Below are 7,607 nucleotides of genomic sequence, written 5' to 3' on the forward strand. Positions count from 1 at the left end.
ACCCCATCCTCCTTGTTACGAGTCACGGCTTGTTTCCTTGTGCAGGAGATCAACCACCGGTGATCCAGCCAGCGATCCTCGAGAGGAAGGGATTAACCCTTCTTGACGGGACCAGTGTGTTAACCCTGCCCGGTTAACCATTGTTTCATCATTGGCGCCCACCGCTACTCTTAGCATTTTCTAAACCATCCCTCTTTCCTCTCTCACGATCATGACTGATCACCAAAACAACACTTCGGATAACCAAAATCCTCCAATCCCAAACCCGGTAGGGGTCAATGCCTCGACCTCCCAACCCGGACACATTGGCACGTCCACACAAAGGAGCCCCTCCTTTATGTTCGGACATGACTTATCACAGTTCCCATCTGTGATCCCACCAGGCACGACCATTCATGCCTGGTACGAGCAGCAGGCAGCCACGATGACTGCAGCATACAACCGCGCTTGTACTGAAGCGAATATACGAGCTGGGCTTCCCCCAGCACCGCACACCCCTGTTGAGCGTATTTTACAATACGACGGCAGGATACATTCACGCCCGGCTTCAAGAAGCCGGCGGGAAGAACGGGGATCGTCTTACTGTTCGGTCCACACCCTCAACGAGGATGATTCCTCATACGGGTCCCACACCAGAGGACCGGTACATACCCGCCTTGGCCCCCATGGCGAGGACAGGAGGCGATCAACCTCCAGACGCGGCCCAGGCATTCATAGCCGATTGGGCCCACAACCATACACCGAAGGGTACGGTCATACCGACCCTGACGACCACAGCTACCGCGGTGATTCGCATGACACCAGTAGCAGACTGGGAGGACGCAACTATGTTCCTCCCAGTCATCCCCGCAACACATACCTCAGGGCGGCAAAGCGCCCTGCGAACGAACCATAGAGGCCAAAGGCAGCGGCCGAAAATTCCAAGTTCGGCACGCGGATTGCCAACGCCCATGTCACCACGACAAAGTTCCCATTCAACGTTGGGAAATACAGTGGTTCGACCGACCCGGACGACCACATGAACGTCTTCATGGGCGCGGGCATCAACGGCCAGTGGGATGAACCCACTTGGTGCAATTTTTTCCCCCAGACCCTTACGGGCCTGGCCAGGGCATGGTTCGATTCTTTGCCAGTGGGATCACTGGATTCATTCGAGGACTTGCGTACCAAGTTCCTCGCACATTTTTGCCAGCAGCGACGCCACGAACGAGATTCGTGTGACGTCATGAACATCTGGCGAAGGAACGACGAATCACTCGAAGCATTCGTCGTCCGATATAATAAAGAGTGCCTGGAGATAGGTGACGTGGCAGACCAGATGGCACGAAACCACTTCATCCGGGCCGTTAAAGATAGAGAGATGATCATGACCATCTCTGGCAAAGAGGGCTTGCCCAAAAAATGGGAAGATGTCATGACTGCGGTCAAGAAATACGCCCAGACACAACGGTCACTCGAACCGCATGTGACAAAGGCAAAACCCCAAGCCGAAACATCCCAACAAGGGTCCAAGCGTAACAATAAACGCAACCGGGACGTTGGAAATCGCGATATTTCCAAACCATACTTCCCGCAAACCAACGCGTCCGACCCTAAGAACTACAACCCCGCCCGAGACAGTCGGGCGTCAAAAAAAGAATCTCGGGACCGCAACTGGACCGAGATCACCATGTCGCCAAGTGAGGTCCTCCTTGCAGACCCACAGTTCTTACGACCGGCCCAACCAATGAAGTCCAAGAAAAATCAGGACCTCACACTCTACTGTGAGTACCACAAGGACTCGGGCCACACCACCAACAGCTGCATCAGTCTCCGACTGGAGATTGAGCGCGCCTTAAAGGAGGGGAAACTGCAACATCTTTTGCCAGGTGGGCAAAAACCCACCAAGCGCATTACCCCTCATGGCGAAGGTACCTCCTCCGGGAAGAGAACCATGCACGTGGCTTCCACCCACATGATCCACGGAGGCAAGGGCAGGCCACGAAAAGCGGCAAGAAGGCCGGAATGTGACTGGAAGGACGAGCAAGTCGTCTTTCCAAAAGTCCGAGGCGGACCGCGCGATAGGCGCGCCGTCGTCATTTCAGGCCAACTGGCACACTACTGCACCGAGCGTCTATTCATCGACCCGGGCAGTACATCTGATATAATCTACGAACAATGCTTCAACCAGTTCGACCAGGAGGACAAAGATCGGTTGCAAGCAGTAGATTACCCGTTAACCGGGTTCGCAGGGGAAACTGTCTTTCCCCTAGGCCAGATTACTTTCCCTGTGCGTCTTTCCAGCGGAAACCGCACAAGGACAGAAGAGGTAAACTTCATGGTTTTACCTCACACCTCCAGATATGACGTACTCCTCGGGAGAGAATCCCAAGGAGATTTCAATATGATTACGTCGGTCCCCCACTCTGCGGTTGGTTTCCCAACCGAATCGGGGGTCGCGATAATCTATGCCCGCAGGGACGTCATGATGTCGGACGAAGTACGTCCGACCAAGGTCGCAAGGCCCACCCCCAATGACCAGCCAGAAAAATGGGTTCTCAACGCGAGATACCCAGAACAAAAGGTCACATTGGGTCACGCCTTGTCCCCGACCACCAAAGCGCAACTGAAGCAGCTCCTCTTCAGGAACCAAGACATCTTCGCGTGGACACCCGCAGACATGACCGGGGTCCCACGTGATATTGCGCAACATCACTTGAATATCATGCCAGGTATCAAGCCAGTGATCCAAGGCCAACGCCACCTTGGGTTAGCTAAAAATCAGGCGATGCAAGAGCAGATCGAAGAACTGCTCTCCGCAGGCATCCTGCGGGAAGTTAAATACCAGACTTGGTTGTCCAACCCAGTCATGGTAGAAAAACCGTCCGGGGGCTGGCGCATGTGCGTCGATTACAAAGACCTTAACAAAGCCTGCCCCAAGGATTGTTACGCGCTTCCAGAAATCGACGAAAAGGTCGATAATCTCGCACCATTCAGGTGGAAGTGTTTCCTCGATTGCTACAAAGGATACCATCAAGTACAAATGGCAATCGAGGATGAAGACAAAACGGCATTCCGGACTCCCACCGGAAATTACTGCTATACAAAAATGTCGTTTGGGTTGCGCAACGCGGGCTCAACCTACCAAAAGTTGATGAACGACACTTTCCGCGGCCAAATAAGCAAAAGTGTCGAAATCTACATGGACGACCTGGTCGTCATGAGCATGGAAGAAGATACCATGCTCACAGATATTGAAAGAACATTCCAAACTCTGCGAAGCGTTAACATAAAGCTCAATCCAGGGAAATGCTCGTTTGGAATGGAAGAAGGCAAATTCCTTGGGTTCATCGTGACTAAAGATGGATTTAAGGTAAACCCGGAGAAAGTCCAGGCGATCGAGCGCATGCCATCGCCTTCATCGATGAAGGATATGCAACGGCTAGCCGGCAGGCTAGCGGCACTCAACAGATTCTTAGCCAACCACGCAGCTAAGTCTTATCCGTTCATCAAGACCCTGCGGAGCTGTTCAAAGAAAGAACAATTCCAGTGGACCGCAGAGGCTGAACAGGCCTTCCGGGAAATGAAGGAGTGTTTGATACAACTCCCAACTTTAACCGCACCACGCAAGGATGAGCCACTCATACTATACCTATCCGCCGCGGACAACGCGGTGGGTGCGGTACTAATTGTGGAGCGAAAGGGGGTTCAAACACCCATCTACTACATCAGCAAGATGCTCAACGACCCAGAGACGAGGTACTCAATAATGGAGAAATTGGTGCTAGCATTAGTGCACGCTTCAAGACGGTTGCGACGCTACTTCGTAAACCACGTCATTACAGTGCTAACCAATTACAGGATCGGCCCGATCCTCTCCAAACCCGACATCTCTGGGCGATTAGCGAAATGGGCCATCGAGCTGGGCGCGCACACGATACATTATAAACCGTGCCCCGCGATTAAAGGCCAGATCTTAGCTGATTTCGCCGCCGAAGTACCGGTGAATCGCATCCAAGAATGCGAAGAAGCACAAACTCCTGCACCAACGCCACCCTCCTCAGAGACATGGGCACTCTTCACAGATGGTGCCTCCAACGACGAAGGGGCGGGTGCAGGTCTGCGAATCGTCAGCCCCGACGGCCAAGAACTTACATATGCAATCCGCCTCGAATTCAAAAGCACAAACAACGAGGCAGAATACGAGGCTCTGTTAGCAGGGCTACGTTTAGCAGTCAAAATCGGCGTGCAACATCTGGAAGCCCACGTCGACTCTTTGTTAGTTGCAGGCCAAGTACGCGGCGACTATGCCGCAAAGGGGGATATCATGATCCTCTACCTCGAGCAAGTCCTGCAACTAAAATCCAAATTCGCTTCGTTCAATATTCGCCATATTAATCGAAGCGAAAACAAGTCCGCAGATGCACTGTCAAAACTTGCATCTACCAGCTTCCAACACTTGGCAAAGGAGATACGCATCGAAATCCTGCAAAATCCTTCGGTACCCCTGCGCCAAGTCAACGTCATTCAATACGGTTCAACATCATGGATGACACCTATTATCGCATATCTACAATCAGGTGTGACTCCCGAAAGCAAATCAGAAGCACGCAAACTACAATACAAAGCGTGCCATTATCAAATGGGAGACGGTATCTTATACCGCAAATCATACCTCGGGCCACTACTACGATGCGTCAACCCCCAGGATGCCACATACCTCATTCGAGAGATACACGAGGGCATATGTGGCATACACGCTGGACCACGCATGGTAGTGGCCAAAATCATGAATGCCGGGTATTACTGGCCCGGCATGCACCTGGACGCCGTCAAAGAGTTGCGCAAGTGCATCGACTGTCAACGTCATGCTCCAAAAACCTTGCGGCCAAAAAACAACTTAGTCCCCGTCACAACCGCATGGCCCTTTCAGAAATGGGCAATTGACGTTGTGGGACCTTTCCCTGACGCTCTAGGTGCGGTTAAATTTATCATAGTGGCGGTTGATTACTTCACCAAATGGGTAGAAGCAAAACCACTCGCCTCAACCACTGCTATGATAACAAGAAAGTTCATTTGGGAACACATCATCTGCCGTTTCGGATTACCAATGTGCATTGTCACCGATAACGGCACCAACTTCGCTGCCGACGAATTTCAAAAATGGCTAGAAGAACTACATATTGAGCACATATTCTCATCAGTCGCACACCCGCAAGGGAACGGCCAAGTCGAGAGTATCAATAAAAGCCTAGTCGAAGGGATCAAGGCACGGTTGGGAACGGCCAGGCGTGGTTGGGTCGATGAACTCCCAAGTATCTTATGGGCTCACCGCACAAGCCCAAAAACAAGCAATGGGGAAACACCCTTCAGCCTAGTCTACGGTTCAGAAGCGGTGATCCCCGCAGAAGTAGGTCTCCCCTCTCCTAGAATGTTGGCTATTGAAAAACTAGACAACAACATGGAACGCAGGATCGATTTGGACCTCTTGGAAGAAAGGCGCGAAAACGCTGCCATCAATGAGGCCAAATATAAATCCAAACTTGAAAAGTACTACAACGCGCGCGTCCACGTTTGTACTTTCAACCCAGGAGACTACGTCCTACGCGACAATGAGGCATCTAATGCCGAGCGCCCAGGCAAACTCGCCCCCAAGTGGGAAGGACCCTACCTCATCAAAGAGGTCTTAGGGAAAGGCGCGTACAGATTGCAAACACTAGAAGGCGAACCTATCGCACGCACATGGAATGCACAACAGCTTCGACGTTGTTATATGTAAGCCATGTTCTTACATTTCTCTATGTAACCTATCGGGCCGCAGGCCATTTGCAAATAAATAAATAAGCAATTTTATACATTATTGTTTGTTATTACTATTACAAATGCGTGTTCCACTTTACGGTATCCCAAAAACAGATTGGCAAAATCTTTATTCGAGATACCCATACAAAGTGGTAACCACACACAAATATTGTAATAGGCCAGCAAAAGGCAAAAAGACTTGCATGTTCATCCGGCCGGATAAACAAGTTTTTGTTAAACACTTGACACAATTCCTGAGCCCAAAAAGGCAAACAGTGGAATTGACGCGGACTCATACGACAAAGGTATGGAGTACACTTGACCCCATTCACAAATGGGTAGAGTTCCGGTAATATAAGCTTTCACAAAGCTTAAGCAATTCTAAAACCCTCACCCGGTAAATAACAGAATTGATGCATACTCATACAACAAAAGTATGGAGTATACTTGACCCCGTTCATAAATGGGTAAAGTTACGCATACATACGTTCAGACATGCAAGAATTAAAAACACTTGTACAAACTGAACAAAGAAACTTTATATCAAAAAAATTCAAGTATCCACACGATGCTTAGTAAATTTACATAAAGTTCCTATTCTATACAAGAGGAATACAAAAAGGAGGCACACTCGCCAACCTAAACCCTATTTTGTACCGCTGGTCCCCGCATCTCCTCCGGCACCACCAGCGGGTTCTTCCTCTTCCACATCAGGATAAAGCATCCGCAAGCGGTCAACATAGTCCGCAACCTCCAAACAATCGTCCAGCTCCCCTACACAGGAAAGGGGCGTATCATAAAAGGAGGTTACGGCCGCTTTCAGCCGACCTTCGGTATCCACATCACGGAACCCGGAGGCCTGATCAGTATAACCGCCTGTGGACAATACATTGATATGCCCAATGCAGCGGTTATAACCAACCTTGAAGCCAGCATCGCGCGCACGTTCCTTAACCAGGTCCAAACCAGATGCGGTCTCAGGGGCATTCATTATAGCCTCAACAATCTGCAATAAAGGGATCATAAGTCTTGGATACTAACCCAAGCAAATGCAAAGACAACGGATTCTTACACGCGCGATGCCGTGAGTCCGCAACCACTCACGGTCAGCTTCCAGCTGGTTAAAAGAGGACACCAAGGCATCCTTGGCCTCAGCAGCGGCGTCAGCCCGCTTCTCCGCAGCAGACACGCGGGCAGAAAGGTCTGCAACCGCGACCTCCCGGGCCTGAACCTCAGCCTGTTACAAAAACAGCAAACAGTTCACTCGATAAATATTTTCAAAACAATAAAGGATGAAAGCAACAAAGTTAAAGAAACGTACCTGCAGACTTTCAACAACTTTGCCTAAACGAATGCGCTCCGCATTCGCCTCTTCAAGAGCCTTGGAAGAACGGCTCTCCTTCTCTGCGGCCTCTTCAAGGGCCTTTGAGGCACGAACCCCGGCTTCTTTGGCCTCTCCAAGCGCCTTCAGGGCGTCGGCCTTCGCCTGCAGTGCTTTAACAGATATGGCCTCAGCCGCAGCCTTCTCCTGGCTCAAGGTAGCATTCGCTGCCTTGGCATTTGTCAGCTCCTGCCGAGCATGAAACAGAATGTCATTCTGCTTAGCCCACGATGCATTCCACTTCTTGCGCTCATTGGACATTTTTTCATTCCAACTCTTGCGCTCATCAGCAAGAAGTTTAGCAAGGGTACGCACCTGTTTCAGCTGGGCAGCGGCAGCCCATTCAGAAGTCTGCTTCTGCTTCTCAAAAGCAGCCTTGTCCTTCTCGAGCTGCTCCGCACCCGCACGAGCAGCCTTAACCAACTTCTCCGCCTCGGCCCGCATG

Source organism: Helianthus annuus, chromosome 17, assembly GCF_002127325.2.
Source record: "Helianthus annuus cultivar XRQ/B chromosome 17, HanXRQr2.0-SUNRISE, whole genome shotgun sequence".
Taxonomy (NCBI): Eukaryota; Viridiplantae; Streptophyta; class Magnoliopsida; order Asterales; family Asteraceae; genus Helianthus; species Helianthus annuus.